Source organism: Trichosurus vulpecula, chromosome 1, assembly GCF_011100635.1.
Source record: "Trichosurus vulpecula isolate mTriVul1 chromosome 1, mTriVul1.pri, whole genome shotgun sequence".
Taxonomy (NCBI): Eukaryota; Metazoa; Chordata; class Mammalia; order Diprotodontia; family Phalangeridae; genus Trichosurus; species Trichosurus vulpecula.
In genome coordinates, this window is record NC_050573.1 from 216,839,362 (window position 1) to 216,863,839 (window position 24,478).

Below are 24,478 nucleotides of genomic sequence, written 5' to 3' on the forward strand. Positions count from 1 at the left end.
GGATTAAAACCATAATTCTACAATATGTTGCTTACAAGAAATACATTTGAAGCAGTGATATACACACAGAATAAAAGTAAAAGGCTGGAGCAGAATATATTATGCATCAGCTGAAGTAAAAAAAAGCAGGGATAGCAATCTGATCTCAGACAAAATGAAGTAAAAAATAGATCTAATTAAAAGAGATAAAGAAGGAAATCACACCTTGCTAAAAGGTCCCATAGGCAATGAAACAATATCAATACTAGATGCACCAAGTAGTAGAACATCCAAATTCTTAAAGAAGTTAACTGAACTACAGGAAAAAAATAGAAAGCAAAACTGTACTACTGGGAGACCTCAACCCCTCCTCTCAGAACTAGAAAAAAAATAACCAAAAATAAACAAAAAAGTAGTTAAGGAAGTAAATAGACTTTTAGAAAATTTAGATATGGTAGATCTGTGGAGAAAATTGAACAGGGATAGAAAGAAATATACCTTCTTTTCAGTGGCACCCGGCACCTACAGAAAAATTGTCCATGTATAAGGGCATATAAACCTCCCAACCCAAAGAGGAAAGGCAGAAATATAAAATGCATCCTTTTCAGATCATGATGTGATAACAATGACATGTAATAAAGGGCAATGGAAAGATAAAGATTAATTGAAAACTCATGGGATGGCTGAGCTAATATAATAAAAATGACAATTCTACCTAAATTGTTTTACTTATTCTGTTCCACACCAGTCAAACTACCAAAAATTATTTTATGGAGCTAGAAAAAACAATAACAAAATTCACCTAGAAGAAAAAGAGATCCAGAATATCAATTGAATTAATTAAAAGAAATGCAATGGAAGGTGACCTAGCTGTGCAATACCTAAAAGCTGTATTATAAAGCCTAAATCATCAAAGCTACATGGTACTGGCTAAGAGATAGAATGGTGCATCAGTGGAATAGGTCAGGTACACAAGACATACTAGTCAACAACTATAGTATTGTGTTTGACAAATCCAAAGACTCCAGCTTCTGGAATAATAGCTCACTATTTGACAAAAAAAGTTGGAAAAACTGGAAAATAGTCTGGCAGAAACTAGGTATAGACCAACATCTTACACTGTATACCAAGGTAAGATTAAAATGGGTACTTGATTTAGACATAAAGGGAGAAACTATCAGCAAATCATGAGATCAAGGAATAGTTTACCTGTTAGATCTATGGAGAAGAGAAGAATTTATAAACAAAGAAGAGATATAGAATATTATGAAATTCAAAATGGATTTTTATTACATTAAATTAAAAATGATTTGCACCAACAAAGCCAATGCAACCAATATAGAAAGGGAAGCAGAAAGGTGGGAAACAGTTTTCACAGCCAGTGTCTCTGGTGATGGCCTCATTTCTGAAATATATAGAGAGAACTGAGTCAAGTCTATAAGAATACAAGTCATGGAAAATGCTATCCACATCTAGAAAAAGAACTATGGAGTCTGAATGCAGACTGAAGCACAAAGAAAAAAAAAGGAACTGTACTAGCTGTGTGACCATGGGCAAGTCAATTAATCTTGATTTGCCTCAGTTTCTTCATCTGTAAAATGGGAATACAATAGCACCAATCTCACAGGGCTGTTGTGAGGATCAAAAGAGTTAATATTTGTAAAGTGCTTAGACTTGTGTTTGGCAAATAGAAGGCACTGAACAAAACTTATTCCTTTCCACCCCTCCTTCAAATACTGCCAGTCACATATTTCTTATGAGGGACTATCTGAAAAAAATGATTAAAGATTAATGACTATGATTCAATCCAACAAACATTTATTATATTATACAGAGGAAAAAATAAAATAGTTTTGCCCTCAGGAACTTTATTAAGAAGATTCAACATGATCAGAAGTAAGCAAATAGAAGTTGTTTGAAGGAGAACATTAACACTTATGGGAATTTAGGAAAAGTTTATAAATGAGGTGTCACTTGAACTGAATCTTTAAAAATATTCAAAAAAGTAGAGATGAGGAGAAAGCATATTCTAGTCACACGGGGGCTGAGCATGAATTGTTAGGGTGAAGGAAGTTGAATGAATATTGTATTTACAGATAGACCCACTGGGTTGAAATTGGGCAAAACATTTAATCTCTCTGGGCCTCAGTTTCCTCAATGTAAAGTGAAGTAACTTGGATTTGATGTCCTAAAAATCCATTCAGCTCTAAGTCAATCATCTAATAACCTTGCTAGTTTAATTTGTATGGAACAAAGTATGTGTAGAGGTCAATTAAGTGAAACAGAACTGGAAAGGAAAACTAAAGACAGGTTGTGATGGTCCTTAAACGTCAAGTCAATAAGTTAGATGCTGATAATATTTAATGATAATAATCATTTATATAGCATTTTAATATTGCTAGATAACTTAAATATTGTTATCTCATTTGTACCTCATGGTAACCCTGTGTGATAATAACTTCGAGTATTAATAGCCTCATTTTATGAATAGAGACATAGAGCAGGTATTAAGATGCTTATGCAACTCATGTTCCTATGGGAAGAGAGACAGAGACAGAGTGACAGAGAGAGAGACAGAGAATAGATAGACAGACAAAAATGTGAGAAGAGACAGACTTCTGAAGCTACAGACATGTAGGGAAAACTTCCTCTTGTCTATGTCCTCAGTTTACATCTTGCCTCCCTAGAAAGTTCACTGATTTTCTTCTTGGGTAAGATCTGTTGAACTCAAGGGAGAAATTGTGAATGAGAAGAAATTATTTGGGGGGAGTCAAGGAATGAGTGAATAAACTGAAGCTCAGATTTTTTAAAAGACTTGTCTATGGGCACACAACTAGTAATTGTCAAAAGTGGTATTTTTAAAAAAGATACACCAAATCTGATGTCCAATACTGCAAAATCTCTGTGCATCTCCAAATATCTTAAAGGTTCTTCATAGTTCTAATATTCTATGATTACCACATTATGAAATGATAATATTTCTAAAATTCTAGGAACATAGGATTCAGATTTGGAAAGTTCTTTAAAGGTCGTGCACCATTTAATGTTACAGAAAAGGAAACAAAAATGCTGTGAAATTAAATGATTCATCCAGTGTTTCACAGAAATTGTCAACGTCAGGTCAAAAGGAGGTCTTGAAATTTAAATCTAATGGTTTTTCCACTGTATTACACTATTTGCCAAATATTAGTCTTGATAGGACCTTCAAGGACCTATAGTTGTGGGAATTGAGTGAACCACACTGACTCCCATCTTTTCACTCAGTTATGGATCTAGCTCAATTCCCTTTCTATTCGATTATAGGTCTAGCCCAATTTCTATCTTGTGAGAAATGTTTATTCAATTTTGGGAATTTTGAGAAATCTTTATTACATTATTTGAATGTAGTCCTGTGTGAATAGGAGATTGTTGCTTTGACACCCTTAACTAAGGACATAGGTTATGGTTACCATAAACCCAGTTAGATTTAAAGATAGATGCAAGGGGTTTTCTTACAATTATACCTCTCAAGCAACCCATATGCCTTATCTGAAAACTGGCCCCATATTAATCAGTTATTGCTTCTATGTCATTTTGATGGATTAGTCATTTGTGGAAGGTGGGATACCTCTTTTTTCTGATTTTAGGGAATTGCAGCTGTTCACTCTGCCCCTCTGTATTGGCAAGGCAATAATCACAATAGAAATGATAATTGACAAAATGCCTGTGTAGGTCCGTATCACAAAATATAAGAGACTCTCCATATGGAAGGTAGAAGAAGTAAACCATTTATTCAGACACTGAAGAACCAGGTCCCAAAACCAGTAAACCTAATTCATTACAGCTGCAAAGAATTCCATCACAGCAGAGAACCACTCCATTCCACAACTTTCTGCCCCCCTGCTGGGGCCTTGACACCAACAATCACACTCACAGCACAGCCATCACTTCTGTTCTCTCCCTCAGTTCTAACTGCTCTTTCTCTACATTTCTGGTGACACATTTTCCTTTTCCTCTCAGCAAGCTCCTCCTACCACATGTGACTTAGGCTTCCTGTGACATAAGCAGGTCACATGTCCTATTAATGGGTGGGAAAGATCTTCAAACCTAAATTGTTATTATACCTTCCCAACTTGGAAAGTCCTTAATCTTTCTGCCAATTAGAAAGCAGATTTCCTATTTTTTTTATCTTGGCTAATTGTTTTATATTAATTAAATCATCTTAAGGGATTAATTGTTTTAGATATGTAAACATCTGTCTCACTTTTATTAAGGTCTTTGAACTTATTGGGAATCCATTAATCCATTCATTATGCCTGTTTGCTAATAAATACCTATAATTGATATCTCAGTCATTATTAATTACCCACCACATAGTCATAGGAATCCCTTCTGAAATATTCCCAAACTGATGTTCAAACGTTCTTTGTTTTCTTTTCCTTTTTTTTAAATTAATGGACTAAAGCAAGCATTTCCACAACATAGTACAATGAAAAAGATGATTGCACATGAAACTGTAAATCTATAATGTACAACTGGCTATTCCTTTCAAATAGACAACAAAATTACCATGTAAACTTCTTTTGTTTCCCTCCTGCCCAACCTAGAGATGGCTACCATTAGACACAAATAGTTGTGTGTGCGTATACATACACACACATACAAATATTTGTAAAATTATTCTATATACACTTCTATTTATCAGTTCTTTCTCTGTACACTGATAGCAGCTTCTTCATGTATCCTTTCTACTTAATTTGAGTATTTATAATAATCAAAATAACTTCTTCACCCAAAGTCCTTCTTAATACAATATTGCTGTTACTGTATACAATATTGCCCCATCTCCATTCATTTCACTCTTCACTATTTCATGCAAATTTTTCCATGTTTTTCTAAACTCATTGAGCTCAACCCACATGAATGAAAAGATTTATAGCAGCTCTTTTGTAGTCGCCAAGAATTGGTAATTGAGGGGATTCCCATCAACTGAGGAACGGCTGAACAAGCTGTGGTATATAAATGTAATGGAATACTATTATGCTATAAGAAATGATGGGTAGACAGACTTCAGAAAAACCTGGAAAGACTTGTATGAACTGATGCTGAGTGAAGGGAACAGAACCAGAGAACATGGTACACAGTTACAGTCACATTGTGCGATGGCTAACTTTGAAAGACTTGGCTCTTCTCAGCAATACAAGGTTCTAAGACAACTCTAAAAGACTCATGCTGGAAAATGTTATCCATGTCCAGAGAAAGAATTATGGATCCTGAATGCAGATTGAAGCATACCATTTTCTCTCTCTTTCTCTTTTGTTTCTTCTTTCTCATAGTTCATTCCATTTGTTCTAATTCTTCTTTGCAGCATGACTAATGTGAAAATATGTTTAATGTAATTGTATGTGTTGAGCCTATATCAGATTGCATGCCATTTTGAGGAGGGAGGAAGGGGAGAAGGGGAAGGAGGGGGAGAAAATTCAGAACTCAAAAGCTTATGGAACTGAATGTTGTAAAACTAAAAATAAATTAATTAATTAAAATGCTAAAAAAAAAACTCCAAGAGAAAACATACACAGAAGAAAAGAGAAAGAAATTAGGAAGGGGATGCAGTCAAGCCAGGCAATGTCAGTACATTCAATTTGATGGATTTTTAAAATAAGCTGAATAAAGTATAGCCACAGTGTTATATACAATCTTCTTTTTCCTGGCCTTCTTTGTATAAGGAAATGTTCATCACAATTGATGATTTTCAAATTCATAATAAAACATTTTTTGAAGAAAAAAATCATTGAGCTCATCATTTCTTATAGTATAGTAGTATTCCATCACAATCGTATACCACAACCTATTCAGACAGTCCCCAATTGATGGCTATCCTTACACCTTTTAGTTCTTCTCCATCACAAATAGAGCCATTATTAACATTTTAGAGCATACGGTTCTTTTCCCTTTCCCCTAATTATCTTCAGAAATACACCAAGTAGTTGTATAGCTTGGTCAAAGGATATATACATGGTATAATAACTCTGGGAATAATTACAGATTGCTCTCCAAAATGGTTGGATGAGTTAACAATTCTATGCACAACGCATTAATACCTCAATTTTTCCACAACCCCTCCTATATTTGTCATTTTTCCCTTTTAATATTTTAGCCAATCTGGTAGGCATAAAATGATATTTCAAGGTTCTTTTAATTTGCATTTCTCTAATCAATTATGATTTAGAGTATTTATTCATATGACTACAAATTTTTTTGACATTTTTCTTCAGAATATTGCCTCATCACATCCTTTGACGATTTATCGATTACGGAATGACTAATATTCTTATGGATTTGACAAAGGTCTTTATGTATTTTAGATATGAGACTTTTATCTGAAAAACTATCTATAAAAATTTCCCCCTTATTTTCTACTTTCTACTTTCTGCATATAACACTTTAGCTTTTGTACAGCACTTTAAGGTTTGTAAAGTGCCTTACAAATATTATCTCAAGTTATACTCAACCACAACTTTACGAGTTAGGTATTAAGCCCGTGTTACAGATGATGAAACTAAGGCTTATGGAAGTTAAGCAACTTTCCCAGGAACTTGCAGCTAGTGTCTCCAGCCATATTTGAAATCAGGTCTTCTTGGTCCTGGTTCCTGTTCTGTGTACACTGTGCCAAGATGTCAACTTTTCACATGTTAGAGGCTAGTCATCATTGCCACCCTGCCTTATCTTCTCCAAGCTAAAAATTACCAATTTCCACATATGTTCTTTTTTAAAAAATAATGATAATAGAGCTATCACCATTCCGGTAACTCTATTTTTGGTGACCTCTTAAAATCTGGCTTAGAGAAATGGAAGCAATGCACTACAGGCATAGTGAACAATGTAACCATAAGGTTACATGAAATTTGTTAGCAACAGTGTCACACTATCAGCTCATTTTGAGCTTGTAAGATGCTAAGATCCCCATGCTTTCACCCCCATACTATCAAGCAAGATCACCCCATACTATAATTGATAAATTAAATTTAATACCATTCATTTGGTACATGTTATATGTACAACATATTTTGTTTCAAATTTTTATTTTGGGCCCATTATCACATCTATTAATAGTTTTTTTTTTAATTTATTGTTTCAATGTTATCATTAAACACATTAATTCTAATTCCATTTTGCCCACAAATTTGAATATTCACATATATAATATATGATTATGCATACACACAGATGTGTGTGTGTGTGTGTGTGTGTGTGTATGTGTGTATGATTTCTGCTGTTGCTACTTCTAATGTTAAACAGAATTCCAGGACCAAATCCTGTGGCACATGACTCAAGATCTCTCAGTTTGTCATCAGCCCATTAATTAAATGAAATTCTTTAGAGACTATCGTTTTTTAGGTTGATTTCACCAAGCTATGTTATCATCTTGCCCTCATTTATTATCTTTAACCAAAAGAGAGGACCTGAGGCTTGCTCACATACCTAACTAAAATTAGAGTACCCTGATTTAATCCTTGCTTATAACTATATTGCAAATGCAATAATAATTAATCTTCCTCTTCCTCTTGTATTCAATGCAGTGGGGAGGGGCATTTTAAAAGTATGTTTTCTTCTAAATACATTCAAAAATACAGATCTAAATTTCCCGTTCATGCACTGCTAAATGCCCAAATGGGTACAATTCCTAGGAAATTCCAAAGTAGAACTCAAAGTTTCTAGCCACAGAAAGCCTCCATAAAGCTTGGCTCCAACATGTCACAGAAAAAGAAAAATACTAGGTTATGATTGAGAGGGGGGTGTTTTTGTTTTTCTTTTATACCGTAAGTCATCTGAATTGTGAAAATTTGGCAGGAGGAGTGGGAAGCTGATGCAATTGAAAGCAGACATGCCCTCTAGTGAGTATAGCAGAATATGAAGAAGTTACTTGTTCATGTCTAATTTAGGTTTGAAGAGCAATATTTCATGATAAGAGCCTCAAGTTGATGTTTTTGTATACTCAGGGTTTACCTGACATATGGTAAGTAAGTAAAAAAAATGCAACATGATAGATTGAAGTTCTTTCAGAATGCAATGTGAATCAGACATAAGTGGTTCGGGTTATAGGCTGCTATGCCAAGGGCAGTCATTGTTGTCACCATCATTGACACATATTTTTGAGTGCTTGCTATAGAAAAATCTGTTGCAGGATTTAGAAAGACATTAGATATTCTATATATTCACCAATTGGTAGTCTAATTGGTAGAGATAGCATGTACTTGGGGGAAAATAGTAATGAAAATATAAATATTTCAATTGAGGTGTAGAATGGAGACAAAAGATTTATAAGAGCTCAGAGGAGGAAGAAATTTCCTATTGATAGGATCAGAGAAGATTCAATAGAGGATATATGGTTAGAATTTAGGCAACCAAAAAAAAGGAATGAGGTCATTCTAAAAGAGTTAGGAAAGATATGAAATATTCTCAGCAGAACATGAGTAGTTGTGTTTTTTTTTTCATTTTGTTTTGTTTTCTTTGTTTTTAGAATGAGAATTTAACATGCAGAAAATTTAGAGATGAAGGTGGAAGTGTTATTTGGGATCCACATAGTGAAAGGTCAATGAATATATGTATTAATGGAAAAATGGAAAAAAGATAGAGATAACAGTTATAAAAATCAAGACGGTAGAACAGGTATCTTGAGGTCATACAAAATTAATTGCCAAATAAATTGTTTGAAATATAATTTCTCTAGGAATTCAATGGAGGGAGTGGTGACTTATGTATGATATGACCAAAGAAGTAAAATTCCATCAGTAATATTAGATCAGAGTCTTGAAGACTGTAGGATTTGGTTAGGATGAGGGAGGGTGGGATGATATCAGTAAAAATGAGCAGGTACAAATAATATCAACAATAAGAGTTGACATCTGTATAATGTTGACATCTGTATAATGCTTTAAGGTTTATAAAGTTCTTTGTATTTATATTACATTTGTTCCCCATAATAACTTTGTGATGTAGGTAGTTTATACAGGTATTTTCATTCTCATTTCATGAATGGGGTAACAAAATGACAGGAAGTTAAGCACTTTGCCCATGGTGACATAAGTAGTAACTGGGGACTGAAATTTGTATCTAGGTTTCTCCTGATTCCATACCTGGTTCCTGACTCTATATTCTCCACTCCATCACACCACTCTGCTCCTTTTATTCAAAATGATATTTAAAAATGTTTGAAGCACTGTGAGCAAGTGTGTGTGCATGTGTGTGTGTGTGTGTGTGTGTGTGTGCAAGAGAGAGAGACAGAGACAGACAGAGAGACAGAGACAGAGAGAGACAGAGAGAGATAGAGACAGAGAGAGACAGAGAGAGAAACACAGAGACAGAGGTAGAGACAGATACAGAGGGAATGTTTGTATATAACAATAATGGCAAATTTGACTGGAAGGTTGGATAGGGGTCAGATTATGGATACCTTTTAATGCTTGTCTAAGCTTTGGACTGTACCTGGGACTCAGTGTAGTATAATAGAAAAAAATACTTCCAAGCAATTGACTTGAGCTTATTTCCAAGCCAAAATTCTAGTACTGGAGAAAAGGCAAGGAATAACATTGAGAACTAAAGAAGAAGATTAAAATAAACCCAATGGACCATATAAATGATAAAGAAGTCCAGGTGGTAGTCAAATGAATGTTTACCTAAGCAGGCTGTATATGTAGAAGATACATGAGTTCTCAGCACTTCAGACGGTCAGAAGGAATCATCAAAAGGATACTTATGGTCACAGTTAACACAATTAATATTAGCACAAATTATGGCAACAAACACAATAGCTGACATGAATATCTATTGGTAATTAGCAAAGGAAGTTGTGGTCTCTAATGTGACCTATTGGAAATCAGAGGTCAAACATTATAGGAGTTTCAATGAGTCCTATTTTTTCTGTCCCCTTTGACAGCTGCCATCTGAACTTCATTTATACTGAAATAACCCTAGTTCTAGAACTTAATGACTTTCTTTCGCCTATATTATTGAAATAGTCTCCTTTCCAGAGGCTCCTTGGTCATCTATCACTTTAGTTACTTGGAAAGTAGGATAGTCTATATGTATAATATTATTAGCATAATGGGATCATAGCTTTAGAATTGAAATAGATCTTAGAGTTCATCTCTTCTAAATCCATCATAGAAACCATAGCTCAATGTTATATGATTTGCTCAACATCCCACAGGTAATAAATGGAAGACTTAGCATTAGGAAATATATGTTCTTTCTCATATTTGACACAATTTCCTCTCTACCTTATTGTGGTGTTTGAATAACAGGTTTTATTTCAGGGAGCAGTTCAGAATTGCCAAAATCACTGCAACATTTTACAAATTTAATACTACTCACTCTTCCTATTCATCAATTCTGTTACCAGATCAATGTCCATGTGCATTTCCTTTCCAAGATGTGTATACTGATAAACTTATTCATTTGGCTAGCTATTAGTATTAATACTATTAGTTCTTAGCTATTGGCTAGTTATTAGTTATTAGCTAGTCATTAGTATTAATACTAATAACTGACATGATATATACCTTTAAGGTATTCAAAGCACTATAAATACACTATTTCACTTTATATTTGCAATACCCATATGAGATTCATATTACAGATATGATTATTCAGTTTTACAGAGGAGGATACTAAAACTCAGGGAAGTAAATTGAATAAGGTATTCTCATATATCATAGAACCTCAGAAGTAGTCAGTATTTGTTTAAATATCTTGCTTTTCTATCTATATCTAGGGTCTTTTTGACAACCTCTCCAACTCCATGTTCATGATACTATAGCCTATGATATGAGCGATACCCTAACATCTTCAAATTATGAAAGTTAGGCTATTTTCTCCTTACGAGGTTCTGAGACTATCCTTGAGGCTTGGTTGGATCAGGAGACAAAAGGTTCAGGCTTATGATAGAAAAAAATAACATGAGGAGCTCCAGGGACAATCTGATGTCTGGTTGGTGGAGGATGATGGGCAGCTACCACAAGGGAACTTGTTTGAATTGAATAAACTCAAGGTATATTGAGTACCTATCCAAGTTATGTATCCTTCTCCTGTTGTGTTTAAATGTAAGGGTCTTTATTTTGTGAATTATTGTACAAAGTATGTGTGCCTCATTTTCTTCCAATTTTGACTCAAAATAACAAGGACATTACCCCAAAACAAGCATAACCCAGAGGATAAACCAAAGGAGAATTGACCTTAGAATCTCACAAGTCAGGTGTCCTCATACTCTCAGCATGTGCTTCTACTGGATAACTAGAAGTGATTAATAACCATTTCTAAGATAGACAGTAGTATTCTTCTACTGGTGAGAGGGTTACTGAAATAAGATTTCACTCTATAACATTCATTGATGGTGGACAAAGCAGCTGGAATATCTGAAGATAGCACATAAGTTGAAGACTATAGCTGAAGATTTGATTTCTTCTTCCTTCCTTCTTTCCTTCCTTCCTTTCATTCTTTCTTTCCTTCTCTCTTTCTTCCTCCTCCTCCTCCTCCTCCTCCTCCTCCTTCCTCCTTGGTAGCAAAGTACAAGAAACAAAATGGGTGCCTGTCTCTATGGAATGACTGAACAAAGTGAATTATATGGATATGATAAAATATTATAACATAAAAATAGGAAATTTGAAAAATAGAAAACTTGAGAATACTTCATGAAATAATAGAGTGAAACTTCAGAACCAAGAAAATACCATGTGTGATGGCCATAATGATGTAAAGGAAAATAACTTTGAAAGACTTCGGTACTCTGATCAAAGTAGTGACCATTCATGAATTCATAAGACTAAAGAATCACATTATCACCCTCTTGGCAAAAAGGTGATAAACTACAGGTACATAGTGAAATACACAGTTTCAAATACTACTAATGCTATTTGTTGTGTTTATACTTATTTCTAATGAAGGATTGCTTCTATTTGTGGTATGGAGAAATTAATGTATAGTAATAGAGAGAAAATGTAGGAAGGAGGTAAGGAATGAAGGAAGAAATGAAGGAAGGAAGAAGGAAGGGAGAAGGAAAGAAAGAAACATTTATTTAGAGCTTACTCTGTGCCAGGAACTGTGCTAACACTTCACAAATATTATTTCACTTTATCCTCATAATAATACTGAGTTAGATGCTGTTTTGATCTACATTTATACTTGAGGAAACTGAGGTATACAGAGGTTAAGTGATTTGCTCAGAGTCATAAAGTTAGTACATACCTGAGGGAGGATTTGAACTTTGTTTTTCCTCTCCACGACTAGTTCTCTATCAACTCTGCCACCTAGCTAACTTTTACTGGGTGATTACACAGATAATAAATCAGCCAAGTCTTTATTAAGCATCCACTAAATTCCAGTCACTGTGTTAGGTATTAGTTAGACAGGCTTATGTCTAAGGAAGTTGAATTGTAAAGGATGTATCTCTTTATACATCATTTATTTATAATTATATACTAATCAGTACAACATATAATAATCATAAATCCTTGTGGATCTTTAACATTACTTCACATCCAGCATGGTTTTCTTCTATATTCATTTGAAAAACAGTGTACTAGGGCAGATAGAATGTTGGACTTGGAATTAGTATATTGGGATTGACAAATATGCATCACTTCTCCAGCCAAACTTTAGTTACCTCTCCTTGGTGCCACCTGATACTCTGTCTATTATGCCCATGGGATGCTGTGGGTATTATGCTTTTTGATAGGAAAGGCCTAAAGTGTATTTCTTTCAACTCTTTAGATAGATTGAGAGTGAGATAGATGGACGGATAGAGAGATAGATAGACAGACAGACAGGCAGATAGGTAGATAGGTAGGTAGGTAGGTAGATTATAGATAAATAGAATGATTTAAGCTTCTTTCAAGTAGGGAATATTTATCTTTGTATTGTAAGCCCAGTGCTAAAAAATGACTGACAATAGAAGTCTAATAAATGCTTGTTGATTGGTTGGTTGATTTGTAAAGTTCTTTATATTACTTGAGCTTTACAACACCCCTATGATGTATGCTGAGAAAAGTTATGTGTCTTTCTGAGAGTCACATAGCTAGTTAGTGTCTGAGGTAGGAATTTGCCCCAGGTGTTCTTGAACAGATCATTACTCTATGTATGATATTCACTTGTTCCCCAGTTGAGGTGACAGTTTTGCAACAATAAAACAGGGAATACTATTTATGTCTTATTCTCATATACTGCTCATCTGTACGCCTGATATCTGATCCTTCTTCCTAAATGTATATATTTCCATTGATGGACTGTGTCTTTATGGAAGAATTCTGGTTTTCCAAGGAAGAGATATTTAGGGTGGTGGTGGAGATAGTCTGTTGGTATTTTAATTAATATACTATTTCAATAAATGCCTTTTATCCAATTGTAATTCTCAGCTCATTGCTAAAAGTGCTTTTAATTTATTTTTGACAGAGGATTCTGGCTATTACAGTATATAGAACCTTGGTTGCTTCCTGGGGGCCCAAAGCCAAGGAGGAACTTGCCATTACCTTGTCTTGCCTCCAAGGAGAAAGCTATAAATAGTGTTCCAATGCTCACTACAATCTTTATAAAGTCATCCATTTTCTTTTTAAAAAATATTTAGTATTTTATTGTCCACAAGTTATACATAAAAACAATTTTAACATTCCTTTTTAAAATTTTGAGTTCCATATTCTCTCCCTTCTTCTCTCATCACCCCCACCTCAATTGAGAAGGCAAGCAATTCTATATAGATTACGCATGTGTATTCTTGCAAAACATTTCCATAATAGTCACGTTGTGAAAGAAAACATAGACCAAAATTAAAAAAGCAAACCTCAAGAACAATAAAGTAAAAAAAATATGCTTCAAATTTGTATTCAGACACCATCAGTTCTTCTCTGGGGATGGATGGCTTTTTTCATCATAAGTCCTTCAGAGTTGTCTTGGATCATTGTATTGCTGAGAATATCTAAGTCATTCACAGCTGATCATCTTACAATATTGGTGTCACTTTGTACATAATACTTTTCACTTTGCACCAGCTCATGTAAGTCTTTCCAGGTTTCGTATGAGAGGATACTGCTCATCATTTCTTATTGTACTACAGTAGTCCATCATAATCACACACTACAATGTGCCCAACCATTCTTCAGTTGATGGGCATCCCCTCAATTTCCAATTCTTTGTCCCCAGAAAAGAGTTGTTATAAATGTTGTTGTACATATATGTCCTTTTACTTTTTTGTCTCTTCTGAGATACAGACCTATTAGTGGTATTGCTAGGTCAAAGGATATGTAAGGTTTCATAGCCCTTTGGGCACAGTCCCAAATTGCTCTTCAGAATGGCTGAATCAATTCACAACTACACCAACAGTGTGTTGTCTAATTTTCCCCACATGCCCTCCAACATTTGTCATTTTCCTTTCCTATCCAATTAGCCAATCTAATAGGTATGAGGTAGTACCTCAGAATTGTTTTAATTTGTATTTCTCCAATCAATAGTGAGAGCATTTTTATGTGGCTGTAGTTTGATTGCTTCATCTGAAAACTGCTCATACCTTTTGATCATTTATCCGTTGGGGAATGACTGTTATTTTTTATAAAATTGACCCAGTTCCCTTTTTATTTGAGAAGTGAGGTCATTATCATTGAAACCTGCTTCATTTTTTTCAGTTACTATTGCTAACTGTATTTCCCTCCATCCTATCCTCCCACCATTTCTTCCATTCTCTCCTTTTACTTTGTCCTTCTTCCAAAGTATTTTGCTTCTGACTACCCCCTCTCCCAATCTGCCCTCCCTTCTATCACCCCCTTTCTCTTATTCCTTTTCCCTCCTACTTTCCCATCAGGTAAGATAGATTTCCATACAGAATTGAGTGTATATATTGTTCCTTTTGGAGCCAATTCCAATAAGAGAAAGGTTCATTCACTCTCTTGCACCTTCCCCCTTCACTTCTACTGTAAAAGCTTTTTCTTGCCTCTTTTACGTGAGATCATTTACACTATTCTATGTCTCTCTTTCCCTTCCTCATAGTGAATTCCTTTCTCACCCATTAATTTTAATTATATTTTAGGTGTCATCCCTTCATATTCAACTCATACCTGTGCCTTCTTTCTAGATACACTATTTCTAACTGCCCTAATAATGAGAAAGTTCTTATGAGTTTTAAGTATCATCTTCCCATATCGGGATGTAAATAGTTTAGCCTTATTAACTTCCTTATGAATTCTCTTTTCTGTTTACCTTTTTATGCTTTTCTCGAGACTTGTATTCAAAAGTCAAATTCTCTATTCTTCTCTGGTCTTTTCTTCCAGAATGCTTGAAAATCCTCTATTTCATTGAATATCCATTTTTCCTCTGGAGCATTATACTAAGTTTTGCTGGATAGGTGTTTCTTGGTTATAATCATAGCTCCTTCATCCTCTGGAATATCATATTCTAAGTCCTTTGATCCTTTAATGCAGAAGCTCCTAAATCTTCTGTTTGTGTCTCCACGATGCTTGAATTGTTTCTTTCTGGCTACTTGCAATATTTTCTCTTGGACCTGTAAACTCTGGAATTTGGCAATAATATTCCTGGGAGTTTTCATTTTCATATCTCTTTCAAGAGGTGATTGGTGGATCCTTTCAATTTCTATTTTACCCTCTAGTGCTAGAGTCTCAGGGAAGTTTTTCTTGATAACTTGTTGAAAGATGATGTCTATCATCATTTTTTATCTTTGATCATGGCTTTCATGTATTCTCGTAAGTTTCAAATTATCTCTCCTGGGTCCATTTTCTGGGTCAATTATTTTTCCAATGAGATATTTCACATTGTTTTCTTTTTCCCCATTCTTTTGGCTTTGTTTTATTGTTTCTTGATTTTGCTTAAAGTCATTTGATTCTATTTACTCAATTCTAACTTTTAAGCATTTTTTTCAGTGAGCTTTTGTACCTACTTTTCAATTTGGCCAATTCTGCTTTGTAATGAGTTTTTTCTTCAGTGAATTTTTGGACCTTTTTTTTTTTCTCTATTTGGCCTATTCTGTTTTTAAGGCATTCTTCTTCTCATTGAATTTTTGTACCTCTTTTACCATTTGGCCTGGCATATTTGTAGTTATTATTTCTTCAGTAATTTTGCATATGTCTCCTTTACCAAACTGTTTACTCATTTTTCATAATTTTCTTGCATCACTCTCATTTCTCTTCCCAGTTTTTCCTCTACTTGTCTTATTTGATTTTCAAAGTCCTTTTTGAGCTCTTCCATGACTGTAGACCAATTCATATTTTTCTTGGAGGCTTTGGATGTAGTGTCTTTGACATTGTTATCTTCTTCTGAGTGTTTGTTTTGATCTTCTTTGTCAGCATTGTAACTTTCTATGGTTAGAATCTTTGCTGTTGTCTGCTCACTTTCCCACCCTATTACTTGATTTTTAAACTCTTCGTTAAAGTAGGGCTCTACTTCCAGGGTGAAGGGTGCACTGCCTCAAGCTTCAGGTGTTTTGTGTAGTTGATTTCAGAGATACTTCTAGGGACCTGTAAGTTTTTAGTTCTTCCAAAGTGGTATGATATAAGAAGAGACAGTTTAAGGAGAACCAGTTTTACTGCTCTTTTGGCTGACCTATGCCATGAGCTATGAATGACCACAAGCACTCTTTTCAACCCTGGAACTATGTGGGGTGTCCCCTATCCACTGTGGCTGCAAGCTCTGCTGTGCTAGAGTTCCTCCTCTCCCTGGCACCGGCACCGAGGACTGCAATCCAGATCTGAGTATGAGCAAAGCAACAGAGTCCTGCATCAGTGCTAGCTAAGAGAACTCTATAATCTTCTGCCCAGTTGTTTGACCTCCTTACCTGTGGGCTGAGAGCTCTGGAAGCGGCCACTGCCATTGTTGATTCAATGGCTCCCAAGACCTGCTCCTTGTTTGCTTGGGGTGGGGCTATTTTGACATGGCCCTGTGCTGGACTGCACTCCACTCTCATCAAGGTTTTGTCAGACCTGTCCTTCTGACCTTCCAAATTGTCTGTGGTATCTATGGGCTGCTAGGACTGGAAACTGCCAGTGCTGCCACTGATTTGGTGGCCTGAGGGCTGCTCCTCATTTAGTAGGGACTGGTCTACATCATTCTGTACTGGACTACACTGTACTGTGCTCCTCTCTTACCCTGGTGCAACACTCCATTCCTGACAACATTCTAAGTTTTCTTGGGCTGGAAAATTGCTTACTCCATCTTTCTATGGGTTCTGCCACTCTAGAATTTTAGAGTTATTATTTAAAGGTATTTAGATGGGTTTGGGGGAGAGCTCACACAACTCTCTACTTTTACTCTGCCATGTTGACTCCACCTTCCATCTCTCATCCATTTTCATTTGAAGCATCTGATAGCCTTTATCATCAACTGAAAATAATTTTCTCATTTAAACTCTGGGGAAAACATCCTTCATGACAGCAGTGAATACCATTGTTGAGCATATGTCTCCTAGTTGTATACCTTCATAGATGTTAATAATCAGATGATCACTAAAGATACTTATATCATTGCGTTTATTAAGGAATATTGTATGATCTTAAGACGTTCATTGGCAGATACTGTTGAAGAAAAGCTTTTTAAGGCTACATATTTCTTTAATAAATTGAATTATTATTATTATTCATTGTCATCATAAACATCAGCAGTAGCATCATCATCATCATCATTTGAACCAGATTTTTTTTACTTAGGGTATTTTCAGGGGTGAAAGTCACTTTACCAATGAAGATCAGCCCAGATGTGCATAAATATCACAAATGGAACTTGACCTCAGTTCCTTCTGACTCATAAGCCATCCAAATATCTAGAACACCATTATTGCATTTCTCTAATAGTTTTTTGATTAGAAACAACAAAATCTTGCATTCTACATGTTTTTCAATTAATTGTATGACCAGGTAGATATGGTCTACAATAGAAAATGCATGCAAAAGTGCTCATACATTTCCCATATTTTCATTAAGGATATTTCTGTTCTGTATGTAGGTAATTTTCATAAATATTGTATGGAAATGAAAAAGTAAACACTCATTTTGGTAGCTGCTGATAGTCTCTCTATCAGCACCCGCCTGCCCTTTTTGTAGCTGTCCATTGTCCTTGTAATTGTCTATTGCTGTGGCCCCTGCCTTTACTAACATTGTGTAGTCCAATCTTCTCATTTTGTAGATTATGAAAGTGAGATGCAGAACTGAAACATCTTGGCCAAAATCACCTAACTTGTGAATTTCTTGGCTTTCTTTTCACTCATTTTTGGTGTCCCTTTGATGGTGTAACACACCTGTTATTTTCCTTAATTTGTTCTGGGAAACATCCTTTCAAGACCAAGAACTCTACTAGAGCTCTGGGCTGGAAGTCAAGGAATACAGCTTTCATTTACAAATCTATCCTAATATTAGTACATTATTGTAGATTAACTTGTATATATCTCCATTACTTTATCTCTTAAATGGGTATAATAATATTTATTTCAGATCCTAGGAATTGATGAGATGTGAGGTCCTTTAAAGAGAAGTATTATGGGAAGGTAACTTGTAAATGCCATTCACAGTGACATGCAAATTAGCCAGTGAATTGTTCTTATGTTATAAAGGCCTTTGGCACAAACAGGAAGAAGCAATATATTCTCTGTTCACAAAGAATCTATCTTTTTTTGAGATTCCATTTTAAGTCTCTTAAGAAAACTTGTCCATAGAGCCAGTGGTCAAATATCACACCACAAGGACCAGATGAGTAGCAATCAAAAATAACAAGGAAAAGTAGCATCTCTCTAGACCATCCACAGACTTTTCTCATCCTGCCAGCCTGCCCTTCCCCACTCCTGTGGGTTCCCTGACTCATTCCATACTGTGCTGGGTCAGCAGTGACCTTTTTATGAAGGTTGAAATGGGACTTGTTTCCCTGATTGTTATCATATCTTTACCTGACTTTCAGATACCACCAATGCATTTTATCCCTTTTTAAAAATTGGTTCAGGTTATATTTATGTCAACAAAATGAATGTTACTTGGTTGTTGTGGCTTAGCCCCAATTATTTTCAAGATCCCTCTTCATGGCTCCCTGTTGGGTTATATCTCATTTTATGTTTATGCTTCTATTTGATAATGCTGTTAGGTTATATTGGTAATATTTGCCACCCAAATTCCCAGAGTCACCAGTGCAAAGTGAATGTGCTTTTCTTTATCCCCAAGGTAGCCTTCAAATCAAGTGCAACAGTGATAATCTTAAAAAGGTCAGTATGATGGACTTAAATGGCCCTTTCCTACTACTTTTATAAGGCATGTTTTCTCCCCCAGGTGCTGTGTTTCTTTAATAGACGTTTCAATTTGCTTTATGTTGCTGTCTTTGTGATATCCAGAAACACACAAAATGAAATAAACAAGAACAGTTTCTTATTAGAGCAGTACTTCTAGGAGGTCTCATTGTTATTGAATTCTAGTAGCGTTTTCATTTCCTATTCTTTATTGTTCCTCAAAGCATCTGTAGCTTAATTTGTGGTGGTGGAGGGGAGAGAGCTTTAGAGAAAAAATATGAGAGAGACAAAAGAGAGAGAGAGGGAGAAGGAGAAAGAGAGGGGGAGGGAGGGAAGGGGAGAGAGAGAGAGAGAGAGAGAGAGAGAGAGAGAGAGAGAGAGAGAGAGAGAGAGAGAGACAAAGAGAGAGTCATATGAATCATTCAGACTAAAAAGAAAATCTTGTAAACCTATGGTTCAAAGGTAGGTTGTTTTGGGTTTTTTTTCTATTTTGCTTTTCTCCTGCTGGCCTACTAAGAATGTTTGGTGTTTCTGTGATTTCTAACAAAATAAAAAAAATTGAGGAAAAAATTACTTTATTGCAGTGACAATGGCAAAACAAATCTTTTGTCACTTGGATGAGGGACTGTATTGGTTTTTGAATGTGTGTGGGATGAGTGAAGACCTCTCATAAAAGGGAACAAATTAGATAAATAGAAATAAGTAGGATAGTGAGTCCCATTTCTCTACTTAGATATTTTCCTTTCTGTAAAGCCATTTCTCTACTTAGATGTTTTCCCCTCCACAAGCTTAGCTAGTGACCATAAGGCCCCCGAGGTTAAGAACAGGACACAGGATGCTCGCATCCTGTGTATTTACCTAATGGCGACAGGCCTGAAAGAAAGAAGGGTTGAGGTGAATAAGTCAGCAACCATAAAATCCTCTGAAAGTAAGGATAGGACACAGGATGCTCACCCCCTGTGCATTGACCCCAGGATAAGGGACCCTCAGCTCAGCAGAAAAATGGATGTAAAGCCGGAAAGCCATGTGCAATGTAGACGTGCAAGACCAGTTAGGTATGAATGATGGGAGACAAGGTGTAAGGGTGCTGGGGATATCCGTCACAGATGTAAGGGTGATGGGAAAGGCTAGCTTGCCACAGATGTGAAGATGAGGTAACCAACAACTGGCTTCTGCCTGTCACAGATAACCAAATTATTTGTTCATTGTTATTGTCATTAAGATAGATTTATCACTTCAGATTAATTGGAAAATGGGATAAGAATAGTGGGAAGGTTATGTCCGTCACCTGCTTGTCAAAAATAACCATACTGTTTGTTCCTTGCCATTGTCCCTGGGATAGATTTATCGCGCCCAGATTGTACCCTCAAAGCTTACGTCTGCAAGCTGAGAGGAAGGAGGTTGGGAGGGGGAATTGCAGTTAGGGACCTATATAAACACCCCAATTTTCTGTGTCCAGTGCGCTCTGACACTGAGAGGACCCCCAGTCCTTTCGGTATCCGGGTGGCCCTTTCCCGTGGGATTGTAATAAATTTTCCTTTCTACTTTCACCTTGAGATGCCTCTGTTTTTAATTCTTGGATTCATAAAATCCATCCCGCACAAATGGACTATAAAACTAATTTTTTTTTCTTAAAGACTAAAACTAAGTTTCTTGAGGACAGGTATGATGTCTTACCTGTCTTTGTATACTCCGAGACTAGAATTATGCCTTGAACATCTCAGGTGCTCAGAGGTTGTTAAATGACTAATTACAAAGTCGGTTTAAACTAAAAAATTCTTAAAATAGCTGGACTTAGCAGAAGGAAAATTAATAGAGTTGCAATGCGCTGTACTTCTCTGAAAATTCAATTGATCTGTGCTTTCATTCATGTGTGTATTCTCTCCAATGATAGTGATCATAATCCAGACACTGCTTTTAATTCAGTACAACTCTAGCCTTCCCCAAACTCACAGGATACTCACTTATCCAATTTACACAATGGCACAGGTAGGATTTTAATCCAGGACCTCTATAGTGGAAAGAGCAAAATTTCTGGAACAGAGGTCCTGGTTAAAATCTTATATATGCCACTGTATAAGTTAGTTGAGTCACTTGATCTCTCTGGGTTTCAGTTTCCTTATTTATAAAATGAAGGGGTTGGATAAGATCACTTATTTCATCACTCTGATCTCTAATTGTTGCCTTGGTCAGCCCCATGAAGTATTCTTCACCACAATCCCTGGCATGACCACAAGACAACATAATAAAACATCTCTAAAAATCATTTATGTCTTTTTGGTATAATTTTGTATTAACCATGAAATCTTGTGATTTGGACCTCATTTCCCAAGTAGCTTTTTGTATCAGGGAGAGAATATGCTGACAGATGATGCATGGATTCCACTCAGTTTGTCAGTTATATTTTTTTTCACTATAAATTAATAAATTGGCTTCAGTTGTACTCATCAGTTTCATGTTAGTTTGCATCTCATGCATTTATGAAAGTTAGTTTTCTCAAAACCTGCCCATCATATTTCTAATCCTACAGAGCTAAGCAACTAGAACAAAAAAAAATTTTGCACCTCCATGGAGTTGTAGAAACTCTTGAGTCCCTATATAAACAATCTGTTCATCTTGAAATATATTAAAACCAATCACAGTTAAGATTACATTACTATTTGTTTGTAGGATATGCTTTTACTTCCAAAGTGTCTCTCATATTCTTATTTATTTATTTTTTTTCTCAGAAGACTTACATAAGATTGTAGACCTAAGAACTTCAGGGAGGCCTATCTGATAAACTATTAGGGGTTGAGAAAACAGGAAGAACCAGTATCCAGGAGAGTGCACCAGTATTTCTGCCTATGTTGGCAGTAGGTAGAGTTGAACAGGGAGTTTACACCCTCTAAAGATTCTGATTGATATAACAGAATGTCAGTCAAGAAACATTGATTAAGTTTCCATTATGTCCCAGGTACTGTGCTAAGCACTGAGGCTAAAATATTAAAAAGAAACACAGTCCCTGCTCTCACAAATTTATAATCTCAGGAGGGAAAACAATGCACAAAAGAAAGCTGGAGATTATTTCAGGAGGTGGAGGTGGAAAGGAGATATTCAGCCTGGAGGCAACAAGAAGAAGTCCAAAAGAATGCTGGAGTTCAGGACACCAAAAAAAAAAAAAAAGTTTTCAGAAGTCCTATTTTAGATCATTTCCAAATTTATACTAGCTTTAAATCCATGATTTTGAGAAAGAGCTATGTTCTTGATATATACTCTCCAACATTGATACAGCCTTCAAGGAATTGCCAGGAAGGGCACATTTCAATTTAAGTGGTTACAAAGCTCTTTACAATGTATTGAGGGGTCAATTGAGTCAGTCAAGGCATCTAATGCTACCTATAATTAGGATTGTACTATAGAATCTTTCTCACATTTAGTCAATCTGTTATCTCCTGGATGGGTCATTAGCATCCCTAACAGCTGCCTCAAGGGGCTGTTTAAAACCTAGGTACTTGGTCCTAAGGAAACCCATGGGTTATCTCTTTGCTATAATACAGCTGCTCCAAACTATCCATGTGCTCCCACTCTAAGCTGACCCAAATATCAGTAAATTACTTTATAAACTTATAATATTAAATGTTAGAATGAAAACTAAAGACCAAGGACCACTTTCCCCATGCTGAAGAAATTTCCCAGCATTTCCTATTTAGGAACACTTGAATTCTTTAGGTGATCATTTGTTTATAATGCACAGTAGAATATAGCCTGGTTAGAATTTCTGAGCAAAATGTATAGGTACAGATTCCCCCCCACCCAAAAAAAGAAGTATCATTATGAGAATATTAGCAAAAAAAAAAGACTGATCTATTATGTTTCAAGTGGACTCTGATTTTTTTCCCCATCACAGGATAGAATCTTAATGTTAATGAAAGCTTTATTGATAATGTAGTTCTTTGGAACTTAGTAAAGAAATAATGATTTCTAACTAAGGCATGGTTCTACTCATTTTGCTAGTAATTTTCCTGTATTCAAATTAATTGGGTGCTTGAATAAGAAGGAAATTTAGATCATTTAGTCCACACCCCTCATTTTTAGCCAAGAAATCTGAAGCCCTTGGGAGGTAAAGCAGCATGTACAAGTCCATACAGCCAAAGAGATAGAGAAGCATGACTTAACACATGCCTTGTAACCCTAAGATTTGGACTTTTCTTCAACTTTAAGAGATCCAATGATACATGGTATTTAGGGAAAAAGCACAAAATCAGAAATAACAAATTCTAAATTCCATATCCTGGATCTCTGTAATGCCTACCATCATATTAAAGCTGTGTGAAATACATATACATATACATACACACACACACACATATATATATGTATGTATGTGTGTGTGTGTGTGTGTGTGTGTGTGTGTGTGTATATATATATATATATGATCTCCTGACAATGCCTCAATAGAGTTCTAGAGTATATAACACAGTTAAGCTCCTCGGACCCTAGAAGGAAGATACTGCTTTCCTATTTGCTCATGAAACTATGCAAATGTGAATCATCAAGGTGAAATCTAAACCCACATACATGAAATTCCTATGTCCCAATCCTATACTAATTTCATTGGTATTGGAGGTAAACAATAAGATGTCTATTTTAGAATTAAGCTCTCTATTCTCTTTTGCTATAACTAGAGGACTTAAAAAAGAAGAAATGTATTTTGGCCCTTGGGAAGGGCTGAATAAAGGAATTGAATAAAATGCACAGTGATATAGGTGATTAATGGTGCTACCTTTTCTTAGGCATTTACTCTTTAATAAAATTGTTTAAATTATTAGTTTAAATAATCATAAAAATGAGAAAAAGAGCAAAGGCAAGTTGTGTTACAATACCTATGAGTATTTATTGATTGATAACCATATATCTTGGGGGCTTTGGATTATACTTTTTTTAATCTAAATGTCTTAATTAAAGATTTGTTCAGTTCTCAGTTGGTCAATATGGACAGCTAGGTGGCAGAGTAGAAGACCTGAGTTCAAATCAGACCTCAGACATTTACTGGCTGTGTGACCCTGGGCAAGTCACTTTACCTCTGTTTCCTTATGAGTAGAATGGAAATAATGATAGCACCTGTCTCACAGTGTTGTGAGGATCAAATTGGATAATTGCAACGAACTTTGCATAATGCCTTGTATATACTAAATGCTGTATAAATGTTAGCTATAATAATAATTATAATTATTTCATAAAATAATTATTATTTACATATATATTTAAAAGTGAAAAAAAGCT